The sequence below is a fragment of the Ahaetulla prasina genome, chromosome 2, assembly GCF_028640845.1.
Source record: "Ahaetulla prasina isolate Xishuangbanna chromosome 2, ASM2864084v1, whole genome shotgun sequence".
Lineage (NCBI taxonomy): Eukaryota > Metazoa > Chordata > Lepidosauria > Squamata > Colubridae > Ahaetulla > Ahaetulla prasina.
The window spans coordinates 104,883,761-104,901,317 of NC_080540.1; the positions used below are offsets into that span (position 1 = coordinate 104,883,761).

General features: G+C 36.8%; 1 long non-coding RNA gene across 2 annotated transcripts; it reads left to right on the top strand.

Annotated features, from left to right (window-relative positions):
* Window positions 1-207: 207 nt before the first annotated feature.
* On the top strand, window positions 208-4,697 carry LOC131192397 (uncharacterized). Of its 2 annotated transcripts, none has more exons than XR_009153730.1 (3): window positions 208-617; window positions 2,803-3,149; window positions 3,314-4,697. It is a non-coding gene; the product is annotated as an uncharacterized LOC131192397 (long non-coding RNA). The 2 variants fall into 2 exon arrangements; XR_009153729.1 differs by having other exon boundaries at window positions 2,851-3,149.
* The last annotated feature ends 12,860 nt before the right edge of the window (window positions 4,698-17,557 follow it).

The following is a 17,557-nucleotide window of genomic DNA, read 5'->3' on the forward strand; positions in this document are numbered from 1 at the left end:
TGTATTGCTACAAATAAACACATATCGTCTCTGATTCTCTGCATTGCTGGAAACTGACTTCATCACTGGATCTTGCACATGGCATGTACTATAAATGTTCTAACCTATCTATACAAGGGCATAGCCAGGCTTTGTCCCAGTCCCTGAACCTGGAGGCAGAAAGAAATATTTAAAAAATCTTGAGCATAAACCATAGCAGAGGTTCATCACCCTTCCCTGCATCTCAAATATGGAGTTGAAGTTCCAAGGGGCTGTAAGAAGGAGAGTCGCCTCACAGGATAGATGGGCAGCATAAACATTTAACAAAAGAAATAAAATAAATAAAAATGAAGGGGGGGGGAGAGGTAACTTAACTCTGTAACCCCTGCAGCTTCTTTCAGTCACAGTGCCTTTCAAAGGATGTCTTGCCTATTTGACACTTTGAGGTGTCCAGTAGCAGTAGTTCAATCAATCGATCAATCAACCAATCAGAATAGAGTTGGAAGGGACCTTGGCGGTCTTCTAATCCAACCCCCTGCTTAAGCAATCCAACCCCCTGCCCAATACCATTTCAGACAAGTGACTGTCTAGTCTCTTCTAAAAAACCTCTGGTGATGAAGCACCCACAACTTCCAAAGGTAAGCTTTTTCCACTGGTTAATTGTCCTCATTGTTAGGAAATTTCTCCTTAATTCCAGGTTGCTTCTCTCCTTGATTAGTTTCCATTCTTTGACTTGACTTGCTTTCTTGTGCTTTGGAAAATAAGTTGATTCCGTCTTCTTTATGGCAGTCCCTCAAATACTGGAATACTGCTATCATGTCCTCCCAGTCCTTTTTTTTCCTCTAGACTGCCCATACCCAAATCCTGCAACCCTTCTTCATATGTTTTTGTCTCCAGGCCTTTAATCGTCTTAGTTGCTCTTCTCTGACTTTTTCAAAATCTCACCATCTTTTTTGTAATGTGGTGACCAAAACTGGATGCAATAGTCTAAGTGTGATCTTACTAAGGATTTATAAAGCAGTACTAATACTTCACATTATTTTGATTCTATGCCTCTGTTTATACAACCAAGGATTGTATTAGCTTTTTTGGCTGCTGCTGCTGCCACACGCTGCTGGCTCATGTTTAAGTGATTGTCCACTAGAACTCCAAGGTCCCTCTCACATTTACTGTTTTTGAGCCAGGTTCGAAAGATGGTAGTCCCAGCTATTATTTTGATTTCTTTTACCCCCTCCGTGCTCCCCCTGTTTTTGTTATTGCTATGTCAAAAAAGAGTTCCATCCCTAAATTTCTCCGAGCTAAGAAAAACTATTACTTTATGTATGACAGGAATTTGTCTGCTAAATTGTCCCCTCCACTCCCTCGAATTCCTGCCTGTTTCCCGTTTACTTTTATGTGGGAAGCCAGCAGGAAGTTTCAACTTGAAGGGCAACATCAGGTAAGTGGCTGCTGGTGGATGGGAGAGGGAATGAAGCGTACAGAGATATGCGTTAGGAATCATAGGTAAGGATGTGCAAGAGGTGCTGCAAAGGTAGGGATGCGGTGGGGGTCAGGAAAGGTGAGCAAAAGGCAGCATAGGTTGGGAAGGATGCCTGGGGGTGCACAAAAGATGCAGTGGTGGGTTGCCCCTGGTTCGGACCGGTTCTTGCGAACTAGTAGTAAAACCGGGGATAGGCTCCACCCACCGATCCCAACATCATCAGGAAGCTTCTGCGCATGCGCAGAAGCAAGCACATGCAACTGAGCGCACAAGCGCATGCGATCCCACTGCAAACCAGTAGTAAAGGTACTTTACCAGTACCTTTACCAGTAGTAAAGGTAAGTAGAACCCACCCCTGAAAAGGTGCTTTGTGAGTTGTGTAGAACATACAGGAGGTGGTGAAACCATACTACTCGTTAAATTAAAATGCTATTGATGTAATTACTATTTCAAACATGACTGGTACAGGATATGACTCTGTTAAGGACTTAATCAGAGTTGGATCTGTATGCTGTGCCAAGGAAACACAATTTTATGCCAAAATAAATCAGATCCTGCTATCGTGTGTATATTAAGAAAAGCTGCATACAGTGCTTGTTGAGCTTTGTAATATTCAACTTGAATACGGTGGAGACAAGGATCTCTGCTGTGTTCCTCATTACTGACAATATTGTTCATATTCTGTCCAGCTTTATTATATCAGAAGCCCCAAGAACTTCTTTTAATATCTGTCTGCCTCTCTCTCTCTCTCATCTGTCTGTCTATCTTTATCATCTGTCTGTCTATCTCTATCTCCATCTATCTATCTATCTATCTGTCTGTCTGTCTGTCTGTCTGTCTGTCTGTCTGTCTGTCTGTCTGTCTGTCTGTCTGTCTGTCTCACCTTCTATCTAATCTTTCATCTATCATCACACAATACTGAATCTAGTACCAGCTTCCAATGTCCCTTTATATTATTGCAATGAAAAAAATTAGGTAGTGATTCTATTATTTTCCTCAGCCATATTAAATTATGTTAACAAATATTTCTCATCTGAAAACATTTTCAAATCTTTAACCGAGGGAGTTGCATTTCCAGACTAACCCTATCAAATGCAATCAGCTCACCTAGCCTTAACCCTGAAAAAGGGGATTCTGGAGTCAGAAGTAGCCACAATTCACAGACAGGGATCAAAAATAGTTTATACATTTACCATATCAAAAAACTAAGGACGTTATTGTTGGAAACTGCATTTTGCATCAAATAACACCATGCTATTTTGTTTGGCAGTCTTCTTTTAATACCTTTTCCTTTCTTTCCTCCTGATAAATATGTGACTGATGTTAGTTTTCTTTTTCTTTAGATGGCCAATACCTTATAGTGACCCCTTCCCACTTTTTTTTCCCTGCAGCCCTGGTTTGCTAGACATTTGGTTAAGAGCATCCTTGTCAGACTTCTGTGCTTGCAATACTCATAAAAGCCGACAAAGTTTTGCCTCTGGAATTTTGATTTTTTTTTTCATACCTTAACCATAAACTCCCTTATAAAGCAATTCAACTGGGATTTGGAAAACAAAATATGTTTATTTTTGCTGAGAGACAAAGAATGATATGGTAATGCCAAGTTACTGGAGAGCCACTAAGACCTGAATTGATGTACGAAGCGAAGGATAAAGTTGAGAAGCCCATGAAAAATTCTGAAGTATGCCAAGTAAGTAGATTTACTGAGAAAATCATAACGTTTCTTCAAGCCTTCAAGGACTCCTGTGATGACATCACAGCTCCTAAGGGGTCCGTGGACCTCAGGTTGAGCACCCCGGTTTTAAAGTACTTACAGTTAATGACCTGAATCCATTGCATGCCTTCCTCCTACAGTGCCAAGTTGATAATTTTGGAAGCAGGCAACAAAGCAAATCTATCAATATACTCTTAGCGTTCTTGGCATAGATCAGCTGGGTCATGAGGAATGAAGAAGCATATCATACCAATCCAAGATTCTTGAGGAAGGCATTTATGACTCTTCATCAGCATGGACTGAGATCATGATGGAAAATGTCATATCTATTCTCAGGTAGTATGTATGTATGTATGTATGTATGTATGTTTGTTTGTTTGTTTGTTTGTTTTGTTTGGGTACGCTTATATTTATGTAGGATTAAGCGCATTTGTAATTGAAAGTTTATGAAAAAGGACCTGTGGCTATTACATTTTGATTTGGACCAACCCTTAAATTAAAACTTCATCTCAAGATGGAAGGTCAAATATACTGGCATCTGTCCAATACAAACTTTATGATTCTATGAAGGAGTCTACCCCACTTGAATTTCTTAGTGTAGTAGATACTGTGTCATATTTGAGGGGCTGCCACAGAGAGGAGAGGGTCAAGCTATTTTCCAAAGCACTTGAAAGCCGGACAAGGAATAATGGATGAAAACTGAACAAGGAGAGATTCAACCTGGAAATAAGGAGAAATTTTCTCACAATCAACAGCTTGCTTTCAGAAGTTGTGGGAGCTTCGTCACTGGAAGTTTTCAAGAAGACACTGGACTGCCATCTGTCAGAAATGATGTAGGGTCTCCTGCTTGGGTGGGGGGTTGAGCTAGATGGCCTACAAAGTCCCTTCCAACTCTGTTAATCTGTTATCTGTTATTTATCTTGTTTGACTGGAGCAAAGCAGTATATATTCCATTTATCATGAGTGAATTATTACAACTTATCTTCAGAAAGAATTGCAAAGAGAAGCAAGGAAAAATAGAGATGAGCTAATTTCTGTTTCATGATAGTTACCTTTAAGGTGTAAGAAAGTACAACAAACAACTTATAAGAATGCAAAGTACTGCATACTATGCAATGATTTTCTAATTTTTGGTTATTTTAAAGATTTTTTAAATGGTTGGAGTGAGTGGTATAATGATTTGCTCTATATGCTTCCACTTTAAGGATAAATATGATCCTTTGCATAAAACATTGTGCCACCTGTAGCATGCCATGCATGTAGCATGACAAATCCAAATTATAATTTGTCAGCATTTCAGGGACATCTACCGCTGAAAGACACAACTATGAAATCCTGGGGCTGGGAGGAAGACAACACTTAGCATATAATTCTCAATGTGCCTAATCTTCATACAATTCTCACAAAGTAGGTTTGTGTCAAGAATGTGTGTTTATCGGCAATTCCAATTTTATTTTTCATTTGCTAGTTCAGTGTAACATTTACTGTGCGTTAAGTGCTTCATCACATCAATAAAAAAGCAAATAATAGGATAAGGTTAACCGAGTCTGTTTTAATAATTATCGATTTGTTGAATGAGAAAACTCTTTGCCAGCTGTTTCCTAGAGCACCTTTTGATGCTTAGTGCTAATTCATTCTTGGGACACTTTGTTTTTGGGTTCTTACATGAGCTTCCGTATAGCGAAGTTGTACATTCCTTACATGGTAAGGAACATCTCTCCTATATCATCCAGAACCTGCTGTGTGTAATTACATTCTTGATGTAGATACAACATGTATTTATGCCATTGACACTCAACAGCAGAAGATTTGTAGCAGGTTCATATGCTGAGAAACATAGTCTGTAGCATCTTTATCCCTTAGCAGGAAATGAATCTCAGATGTCTTCTTGAGATTCAAAAAATGTTATCATTTGCAGGGAGAACAAACATGAGACGTTATAAAAAGTTCTTGCTGTATGACTCAGACACCAGAATTACAATACACTCTGTAGTAATCACTTTAAAGTTAGTAACATTTTCCATTTTATATTATACAGAAAGCGAAGAGGTGAGCTATTAGCATGAGCTGTGGAGAAAAGATCAGCCACAGTGGAAAACTCTAGTGATATGGAGACATTTGCTGCTGGTATAATAAGGACACAAGCTCGCCAGCTAATTGCAAAATATGCAAAAACGACCAGTTCTTGACTAGAGGGCATATATAGATAAGTCAGTTTTCATCCATATATTTCTATGGTAAGATAAGATAAGCTTCACCAGCTATGCTTATACAGTATTACATATAACCAGCCCACCCACCCCCAAGGGGACACAATGGCTTAGCTGCAGAGGTGGGTTTCAGCAGGTTCTGACCAGTTCTGGAGAACCGGTAGCAGAAATTTTGAGTAGTTTGGAGAACCAGTAAATACCACCTTCGACTGGCCCCACCCGCATCTATTCTCTGCCTCCCGAGTCCCAGCTGATCAGGAGGAAATGGGGATTTTGCAGTAATCTTCCCCCAGGAGTGGGGAGGGAATGGAGATTTTAGAGTATCCTTCCCCTGTCATGCCCACCAAGCCATGCCCACCAAGCCATTCCATGCCCACCAAGCCACAGCCACAGAACCGGTAGTAAAAAATGTGAAACCCACCACTGCTTAGCTGTTAAAGACATTGCACTGGCTGGAAAGCTGAGAGACCAAGTTCAAGACCCAAGTGCTGCGCAATGTGGTGAGCTTCTGTTACTTTCCCCAGCTCCAGCCCACCTAGCCATTCAAAAGCAGGGAAATGTGAGTAGATGAATAGGTACCACTTCGGTGAGAAGGTAACAGCGTTCCATGCGCCTTAATGTGTAGTCATGCTGGCCATATGACCATGGAAATGTTTTCAGAAAACGCTGACTCCCTTGGCTAAGAACTCAGATGAGTATTCGTTCCCTATAGTCAGACCCAACCGAACAGAGGGAAGCATTACCTTTTATATAAGCCCCCCTAGGATTTCAACCTCTTGAAGAAATGGAGGGAATCGGGAAGACAAACACTTCTTTATTTCAATAAGCCAATAAAAAGAGAGAACCATAAAATCATCTGAATTAGATGTGAGCACGTTCAGTAACTACTGGATTCTCAATTTTGTTGGAAAAAAATAAAACTGGGGAAAAGGAATTATATCATTGTTTCCTGTGCTGGAATGACACATAATGAATAATGCAAAGTGACTGTGCTTATATAATATTTTCAGGTTGCAAGGAAGTACCCCTGACTTCCAAACCTGAATACTGCCAACATGAAAATGGAAATCCTACCCCACACTGAATATGACAGAGAAAGAGAGAAACAATTTGCTGTGCAGAATTTACAGAGATACAAGATTGCACTATTAGGGTTTCAAATGGTACTCAACAACTACACAAAAGTTAAACAACGGCGCTCAACCACTATGCAAAGTTTTAAGTGTTCCATTCTATTCGTAATGAAACTTCTGTCTCTATTTTATTTTTATTTGTAAAGGTCATGGTGTCCCTTTATCCAGACTTCTCTTTCTACTCAGAACAAAAAAAAAATATTTATTTGAAGGAAAAAGAATTTTCAATGCAACAAAAACTATTAAAGGGATAGAAATTTTATTTATTTATTTATTCTTTCTTTCATGGCATCTCAATTATTTCCATTTTTCAAATATATTCTCAAGCCTTAGTATGAAGCATATATTCAAATTACTTTAGGCTTATACACCCTCTGATCCAGATTCTTTCTTTTGCTTGCAATTGTAATTCCTTCTCCCCATTGTAATGAATATATCAATAGGATGCTACAATTGATATATTCAATTATAATAGACCCCTCACATCCTGGACATAAACTGTTTAAACTCCTACCCTCAACTCCTACCCCAACTACAGAGAACTGCACACCAGGACAACTAGACACAAGAACAGTTTTTTCCCAAATGCCATTACTCTACTAAACAAATAATTCCCTCAACACTGTCAAACTATTTACTAAGTCTGCACTACTATTAATCTTCCCATCGTTCCCATCACCATTCTTGATGAATGTATCTTTTCTTTTATGTACACTGAGAGCATATGCACAAAGACAAATTGCTTGTATGTCCAATCACACTTGGCCAATAAAAATGCTATTCTATTCTATTCTAAATTATTAGCCCTTACTAAAAGAAAAACTTTTAGTTGCAGCAAGGAGAAATCTCAACCTTCTAGCTTTTGGTAGAATTCCTTGATCACACAAATTATGTTACTGGAAATGGGACTTTAACAACATTTGAAGGGATACAAATTGCCCACCTGTGGTCCAGCTTTCTTCCATTATTATTAGCAGGCAGGAAAATGGGACATTCTTGCTATGCAGTTGACACAAACATAGCATCAATCCTTTATAGCCGTCAATTTGAACATGTTAAACAGGCTTCCACATATGATTTTATTATTCCTATGCTGCTGTATAAAATAATACAGCAAAGTACATTAATGTGGCCCCTTCAAGGAAGCAGATTTTGGCAAAAAAAGAACATAAATTTCCTAATGGTGAAAATTTCTCATCACTGGGACACAAAGCCTAGAGAAGCAATAAGCTTTCCTCTGCAGCCAATAAAATCAAGCAGAATACCAGCTTGCCCCTTCCCTTACGGACTGCCACCTACAGCGGGGGTCTCCAACCTTGGCAACTTTAAGAGTTGAAGTCCGCCAAGGCTTAAAGTTGCCAAGGTTGGAGACCCCTGACCTACAGGACCCCAGCAGTTAAATATATGGTTCTTGTTCCAATTCTCTGAATTAATCTACAACCTGAGATCTGACTAGCTTCCATCCTGTTTCACTTTGAGAGAACTCTGAAAGCTTGTTAGTTTAAGAAAGTCCTAGGAGGAGAGTTAGAAGTCAATCCTTTTAGTGCTTAGATTAGGAGAAGGCAGGAGGGCAGCCTTCGGTTCCTTCAATAGTAATTTTTGTTGTTATACTTTTATATTATTATTTCCTTTTATTATTTGGTGTTGTATTTTGGGCCTTTTACTGTAAACCTTTCTTCTGCCCACCTAGAAGTTCAAAAGCATGTAAATGAGGCAGTGGTAAAATCCAAATAATTTTACTACCGGTTCTGTGGGCATGGCTTGGTGGGCGTGGTGTGGTGTAGCTTGGTGGGCATGGCAGGGGAAGGATACTACAAAATCTCCATTCCCACCCCACTCCAAGGGAAGGATACTGCAAAATCTCCATTCCCTCCCCACTCCTGGGGGAAGGATTTTGTAAAATCTCCATTCCCACCCCACTCTGGGGCCAGCCAGAGGTGGTATTTGCCAGTTCTGCAAACTACTCAAAATTTCCGCTACTGGTTCTTCAGAACCTGTCAGAACCTGCTGGATTTCAACCCTGAAATGAGGGTAGATAAATAGGTACCACTTTGGTAGAAAGGTAATAGCATTCTGTGTGCCTCGATGTATAGTTATGCCAGTTATATGTCCATGGAAGCATCTTCGAACAATGCTGGCTCCCTTGGTAATCAGGTAACCATCCCCTAGAATCGGACACAGCCAGACGGGGAAATCTTTACATTTTCTTTACTGTAAAAGGGAAGGTAAGCCATTCAGAGTTCTACAGGATTGGTGAACATAGTCCCAGTAAAATAATCATCAGCATCAAAACTAAAAGATTATGACATAAATCAGCCATGGTAGTTCCAGTGATTATCGGTACACAAGGTGCCATAACAAAAAATCTTGGGCAGCACTTAGAAAAGCTGCACAGTGACAAAATTTCCACCTATCAATTACAAAAGGCCCCACTGCTTGGACCTGCATGTGTACTACGCTCATACATTACAACATCCTAAATTCTTAGGAAGAACTCAATGCATATTTAGATGATGCCAACACCATCTAAAGAACTGATAGATGTGATTTCACATTGCTGGGTGCATAATAATGAAAACAGTTTGTCTCTTGCAACAATGCATTTAATATTAATAATATTAAATCTGCTTATCCCGGGTCCTTGGGGAAGACTTGATAGATAGATAAAAATGCTAAGTGCAATCTAAACTTCAGCCTAACTGTGCAACCATCCATAATAATCATAATCGTACTAAATATTATTTTTCTTTGTTGTAAATTACTTTCTTTAGCTTGAAAAGTGACCTACAAATCTAGTTTAAATAAGAGCCAAATGCCATTCCCAGAACTTTTGAGAAAAACTAAACATTGTGACCTACCCACAATCAATTGAAGCCATGCAGCAACAAAATTAAATTAATTAATAAATGAATATGTTTACCATACCTATCAATTTGGAATTTCTGGCTCCATAACCTTATCTATTTGTTTGCTTATTTTGTCACTTAAAGAAGAAATGTCATTTCTGGGAATGTACAAAGAAAATGAGGACCAGGCAGCATTTTTTATTGAAAAATATTTTATCAGTTTCTGCAAATGTTACTTTGGCAAAATCTTCATTCATTTCAATATCCTGATACCTACCAATTATTCTACGAACAATTAGCCACTGGAAGTTTTTTAGTAGGAATTTCCTTCTATGATAGATTAACCAAGCTAGTATTTGATTTATTTCTGCCTTATCTGCTAGAGCTGTCTGTATGAGAATTCCAATGGCTGCCACTAGTATTTAACCTGCAATTAAGATTATCTTGATGTGTTCTGAATTAAATTGAATTAGATTCTTTCTTTTCTTTGCGTAGACCTCTTGGCTGAAACATATATACATTTATTTCCAGTCATCAAATTACTTCCTTCATACATCTCCTTAGAGTTTGCCACAACAAATAAAGAGTACAGTTGTACAGAAAGGAGATTACACACAGACAGCATCTCTGAATCTACACTTCCATGATCCGGCATTGTTTAAATGCCGTATCCTAGAAAAGCAATGTTTTCCCACAGGGCCAAGGTTACCTCCCCCCAACGCCCCCGCCTTCTGCTCACATGTAGACTGAGAAGAACATTATGTTCCCGTGCACTTGTTAGAAGAGAATTATGGGGCTGCTGGCCCTAAGGGATCATCATTAAAATGCCTTGGTATTGAAATGTTCTCAGCAGCTTTGACGTCTGGGAAAAGCCATATGGGAAGGGTCACACTTCCCTGTGAAACAATTTCACCTTAAGAACACAAGACAAGCTGACTTGGCTTTTCCTGTTGCCATTTCCTCATTCCTCATTTATTTGCTACCTTCTCCTTACAAAAACACCTCTGAAACTGGGTCTACCAAACCTCTATTATTGTGTTTACTGATCTGCTATTTTGAACTGTACCACATCCTTCTAGGGGGAAGTACAAAGATCAAAACAAATTATAAACTGGCTAGGCCAAGATCTGCAAATAAATCAAAAGCAGATAGAAGAACTGAAGTGAAGTGGAGTAGAATACAATAGAATAACAGAGTTGGAAGGGACCTTGGAGGTCTTCTAGTCCAACCCCCTGCTTAGGCAGGAAACCCTACATCACTTCAGATAAATGGTTATCCAACATCTTCTTAAAAACTTCCAGTGTTGGAGCATTCACAACTTCTGGAGGCAAGCTGTGATTCATTAATTGTTTAATTGTTCTAACTGTCAGGAAATTTCTCCTGAGTTCTAAGTTGCTTCTCTCCTTGATTTCTCCTTCCACCCATTGCTTCTTGTCCTACCCTCAGGTGCTTTGGAGAATAGCTTGACTTCTTCTTTGTGGCATCCCCTGAGACATTGGAACACCACTATCATATCTCCCCAGTCCTTCTTTTCATTAAACTAGACATATCCAGTTCCAGCAACCGTTCTCTATATGTTTTAGCCTCCAGTCCCCAATCATCTTTGTTGCTCTTCTCTGCATTCTTTCTAGAGTCTCCACACCTTTTTTACATCATGGCAACCAAACCTGAATGCAGGTGTGGGACTCTGGGAGTTGAAGTCCACAAGTCTTAAAGTTGCTAAGGTTGGAGACTCCTGCTTTAGAAACAACTCTTCTTAATTTTTTCTGCATTTGGGCCATGGGCTCCCCAGGAAGACTTTACATTTATAAGCTTTGAATGAATGCTCATCAGTCTAACCAAATGTCAGGTTAATCACATCAAACTAACAGCCTGTAATTTGCCTGTTTTCTGGTGATTTGTCGGCTTCTGGAAGCAGTTAATCTCTCAAAAAAGCCTTGCTGAGATCTGATTGGTAAGATTTATGTAGAAGAAGATTGAAGTAATAAGAATCCAAGAATTCTGTCAAGGACTCTATTTTCAAAGGAGAATCCTATATATAGGCAACTTAGGATTTTGTGAAGGAAGGAAAAATTGTTATCTGTTGATTCTTCCAGAACTTCTTATTAATCTAGTAAGGACAATCAATTTCTGTGTTGGTTTTCTGTGCTCAGAGGTAAAGCTTTTTTATACAATCTCCAGTACAGTGTTGCGAAATTTTCTTATCTAGCATCAAAGCTTTGGCAAAGGATCCTTAGTCAGGTTAAGATGAAGTGTTGTATGTGCTTATTTGTGTTTGACTCTTTGTTTCCTTTTTGTTTTGTTTGTTGGCTAAATAAATAAATACATAAATACATAAATACATAAATACATAAATACATAAATACATAAATACATAAATACATAAATACATAAATACATAAATACATAAATACATAAATACATAAATACATAAATACATAAATACATAAATACATAAATACATAAATACATAAATACATAAATACATAAATACATAAATACATAAATACATAAATACATAAATACATAAATACATAAATACATAAATACATAAATACATAAATACATAAATACATAAATACATAAATACATAAATACATAAATACATAAATACATAAATACATAAATACATAAATACATAAATACATAAATACATAAATACATAAATACATAAATACATAAATACATAAATACATAAATACATAAATACATAAATACATAAATACATAAATACATAAATACATAAATACATAAATACATAAATACATAAATACATAAATACATAAATACATAAATACATAAATACATAAATACATAAATACATAAATACATAAATACATAAATACATAAATACATAAATACATAAATACATAAATACATAAATACATAAATACATAAATACATAAATACATAAATACATAAATACATAAATACATAAATACATAAATACATAAATACATAAATACATAAATACATAAATACATAAATACATAAATACATAAATACATAAATACATAAATACATAAATACATAAATACATAAATACATAAATACATAAATACATAAATACATAAATACATAAATACATAAATACATAAATACATAAATACATAAATACATAAATACATAAATACATAAATACATAAATACATAAATACATAAATACATAAATACATAAATACATAAATACATAAATACATAAATACATAAATACATAAATACATAAATACATAAATACATAAATACATAAATACATAAATACATAAATACATAAATACATAAATACATAAATACATAAATACATAAATACATAAATACATAAATACATAAATACATAAATACATAAATACATAAATACATAAATACATAAATACATAAATACATAAATACATAAATACATAAATACATAAATACATAAATACATAAATACATAAATACATAAATACATAAATACATAAATACATAAATACATAAATACATAAATACATAAATACATAAATACATAAATACATAAATACATAAATACATTAACTAACTAACTAACTAACTAAATACATAAATACATAAATACATAAATACATAAATACATAAATACATAAATACATAAATACATAAATACATAAATACATAAATACATAAATACATAAATACATAAATACATAAATACATAAATAGACTTCAACTCCCAGAATCCCTCATCCAGCAAAGCTGGCTGAGGAGTTCTGGTAATTGAAGTCCACAAGCCTTCAAGTTGCTAAGGTTGGAGACTCCTGCTTTAGAAACAACTCTTCTTAATTTTTTCTGCATTTGGGCCATGGGCTCCCCAGGAAGACTTTACATTTACAATATTGGAAATATTGTTTCACAGAGATCAAGTTTTCATAAATGTGTGGTGAGAAAGGGGTTGCCGGATCCCAGTCTGCTAAAAGTACCTGTATAAATATTCCAGGACGCTAAGCAGGCAACTGATTTCACCCCAAAACATCTCATTCTTCCATTTTCCTCTCTTGTAGGAGGCTGTAGTCATGTCCAGGGAAGTTGACAAAAGACATAGGAGTTGCATTTAAAAATATAATAAATCATAGGAGCCACCGGTTTCAGCTGCATTTTAAAATTTACCAGCTTGCTCTATCCGAGCTAAAGGTTCTTTCAATGAAAACAAGACGTTTAGTTATAAAACGTTTCACATGGAGCTGGATTCAAAGGGGATGCATAACTCTTTTACATTTATAAGCTTTGAATGAATGCTCATCAGTCTAACCAAATGTCAGGTTAATCACATCAAACTAACAGCCTGTAATTTGCCTGTTTTCCTGGTGATTTGTCGGCTTCTGGAAGCAGTTAATCTCTCAAAAAAGCCTTGCTGAGATCTGATTGGTAAGATTTATGTAGAAGAAGATTGAAGTAATAAGAATCCAAGAATTCTGTCAAGGACTCTATTTTCAAAGGAGAATCCTATATATAGGCAACTTAGGATTTTGTGAAGGAAGGAAAAATTGTTATCTGTTGATTCTTCCAGAACTTCTTATTAATCTAGTAAGGACAATCAATTTCTGTGTTGGTTTTCTGTGCTCAGAGGTAAAGCTTTTTTATACAATCTCCAGTACAGTGTTGCGAAATTTTCTTATCTAGCATCAAAGCTTTGGCAAAGGATCCTTAGTCAGGTTAAGATGAAGTGTTGTATGTGCTTATTTGTGTTTGACTCTTTGTTTCCTTTTTGTTTTGTTTGTTGGCTAAATAAATAAAATTGATTCATTGCTTATTAATTCGTTGCTTTCTAATCTAATAACCAGCTCTCACAGTGTACATGTTTTGAGAGGAGCATGTTAATAATGTTTATGCACCTTTCTTTGATGTTTAATGACCCCATAATCCCTTGTGGGGTCTGAAGTCTGGGCAACTGAATGGAGGTGAGTGTTTACTGGCCGGATGCCCTTCCTGTCGCCAATACGGAATTTGCAGCAGATATATTCTCAGTGTGCCCAGAAAGAAATATCTGCCTCTACCTAGGATCGAACTCACAGCATCCTGATTGTGAGGCAAGAGCTCCACCTCTAGGCCACCACACCACTCAATGTTTATGCACTCTGATAAGGAGTGGGGGAGAGTGTCAGCATTATCCTGCAGTAGAACTGACTACATGTGATATCTAACCCTTACTGAAGCTAAATAAATGTAGGCTTTATCAGATAAAAGGCTGTCTAAGAACATTTCGGTCCATTCTGAAATGTGAATTTAGCGTGAGTTGACAGTGTCACTGGATATTTCCCATTATGCCTATTTTTGACTTTTTCCACCTGCATGTTTTGTGAAAACAGGACAGATCTGTTGCAAGAGAAAGAAAGTATCACTATCATCACCATCACCCATGATAATATTAATAAATATGCAATATTAATAAATAAATATGATAATATTAATAAATATGCAGTCAAATTCCAGTAAAGATTGAAGCCATGATCTGGCAATGCTCTAAAAATGCTATTGATTATTCCATGAAACTGTTGGAGGAAAGAAAGTTAATACAGTAAATAGGTAAATAATTCCACTATGGAAGAATCACTTATGGATCCACTCAATTAACCCCTGATGATTGGCCAGAGATTCCAGAAAGCCATGCAAGTAAGTATTTCAGTTTAGTAGTTGCCAGTCCATATAGGACTCAGGTACATAAATCAGCTTCAAATGATGTCTATGGTCTTGTAGGTCAATTTGTGGAAAGCTTAATTTGGTTTGGAGGGGACACCAATAAAACATATTGATCAAAACTTGTGTTCCCATCAGCCACCTACCAAAAGTATCTATATACCACTAAAACTCTCATTTGTTTATCTGTTTGTTTGTTCATACCTTCAAATTAGCCCAACTAATTTGGCATTATTCCACAATTCCAGTCCTCCTAGGTATACCAGACAGGAAACATGTCCAGATGAACTACTTCTACTTTATTGTAGAATTAGTAGAATCTTGCAAGTTGGAAAGAATCTTGCAAACTTCCCTCCACCACTTTTAATTGTTTGAGCCATTAGACTGGGTTCTTCCGAAGTTTCCATCTCCTGACTCTTAGGCCACTGAGTGGTCCTGCCTCTCTTGTTTGCTTGTTTCCTAGGCAACGTCTCTTCCTTTCATTCTCCAAAGTCATCCACACATTCCATTATACACAACCATTTTTCAATCAAGTTACCTAAAACCCACTAACTTAAAGAATGTGTAAAAAAAAAAAAATATGGGACTCATTATTCCTGAGGAATTGAAATTTCCATGATGTTCAGACCAATTTTTATTTTTATTTTTTTTGCAAATTTGTAGCCGTTGCAGTGTTGCTTCCCCACCCGCTCCAGTCATGTGATCATGATTTCTGATGCCCCTGCCAGCTTCCCTCAAGCAAAGTCAATGGGGAAGCTAGCAGGAAGTCAGAAGATACTTCTGCTCCTATTGTTTTTGTGCCTTCCTGTGGTCTTTCTATTTATCTGTTTAGGTAAATATGTATTGATTTATTATTGAAGTTCATTTGCCTCTAAAAAAAATTTTTTATATTTGTAATACCGTGTTTCTCCAAAATAATACCCTGTTTTATATTTTTTTGAACCCTGAAATAAGGGCTTGGCTTTATTTCCATTAAAATAAAAGCCCGATTGGGGATGTCTTATTTTGGGGGAAACGGGGTTTATAGTCTTCTTAGACAATCATAGCACTGAGATTAAAAAAATGGTCAGCCTAAAATTTAATTTTCATTCTGATCACATCAGACTGCACTATCTTTCTCTCAAAGGAGGGCCCAATAGGTCCCAGGGTTGTCTAGTTTTTTTATAAAATATATCCTCCAACTGCAAGTTTTACTTTGTTTAGATATCAACTGTTGATTTAAAATAGTAAATGCTCAAGTCTCGGAATTCTATTGAAGTAAATTAGGAAGGAACTGCTAAAAAGTATAAGAATATATAGATAGTCCTTGACTTACAACAGTTCATTTATTGTCCATTTGAAGTTACAAGGGCACTGAAAAAGAGACTTGTGACTGTTTTACAGACTTATGACCGTTGTAGCAGTCCCATGGTCACAGGATCAAAATTCAGGTGTTTGGCAACTGACTCATATTTATCACCGTTGCAGTGTCCCGGGGTCATGTGATCACTTTTTGTGATCTTCTGGCAGTCAAAGTTAATGGGGAAACCAGATTCGTTTAACAACCGGGTTACTAACTTAGCAACTGCAGTGATTCACTAAACAACTGTAGCAAGAAAGGTCGTAAAATGGAGCAAAATTCACTTAAAGACTGTCTTGCTTGGCAACAGAACTTTTTGGGTCAGTTGTGGTTGTAAGTTGAGGACTACCTGTATTCCCTTTCTGCAGTCCTATTCAAACAATTTTAAAAAATTACTAAGGCCTTTCCTCAGAAAGACCATTGTTAAGCACTCTGTGTGAATGCAGCCGTTTTCTGAAGACAATATAGCAATAATTAGTCACGTAAATTGTGCTGTCTAGTTGCAAAGCCAGCTACGTGACTAGATGCCCGACTAATACAAACTGAAGGTCTTGCGGAAATGTCACACATTGCGTGAGAACATATGGCCCATAAAATGCTATGTATAGATGCTCCTTAGGAATACCAAGCGTGCATGGAGGAAACATAGAGTACATCACTAAAATATATTTTTACCAGTTAGTATTGTGGCTAACTTACCAAATTGAGCTATAATTAGCCTCCTGCCTCTCTAACCTGTGTTTGGAGCTTGCATCTCTGAAATCTGTGTAGATTTTTATTTCACCAGCTCCATTTTAAACATTTCCCAAAATATGCTGATTACAGATCTGCATCTTCTCCTGATAATTTGCCTTGCTATGTGGCAGGGAGCGGCTCTGTTTTTAGTCGGTTGATGTTGACTTCAGTTCCCAGCATTTGGGATGCAAATTCTTGGAATCGGTTTCACTCTTTGGTTTAATGTGTTTGATGGTGACCAAATTTCCCCACTTTGATTTCTGTACTAAGTCAGAAGTGCTAGAAATACACACCACATGTTTACATGACGCAGGTAGCTCTATTCTTAGATACAATTGCACAAGTCTGTTGGCTGACTTTGTTCTGTTAACATCCTTGTCCACACCCACCCTCCTACGGCGGTGACTTGGCTTATAATTTCCTAAATGGAACCATTCAAAAGATTAAAGTGAAGCTCTCAATGAAACAGCAGCAG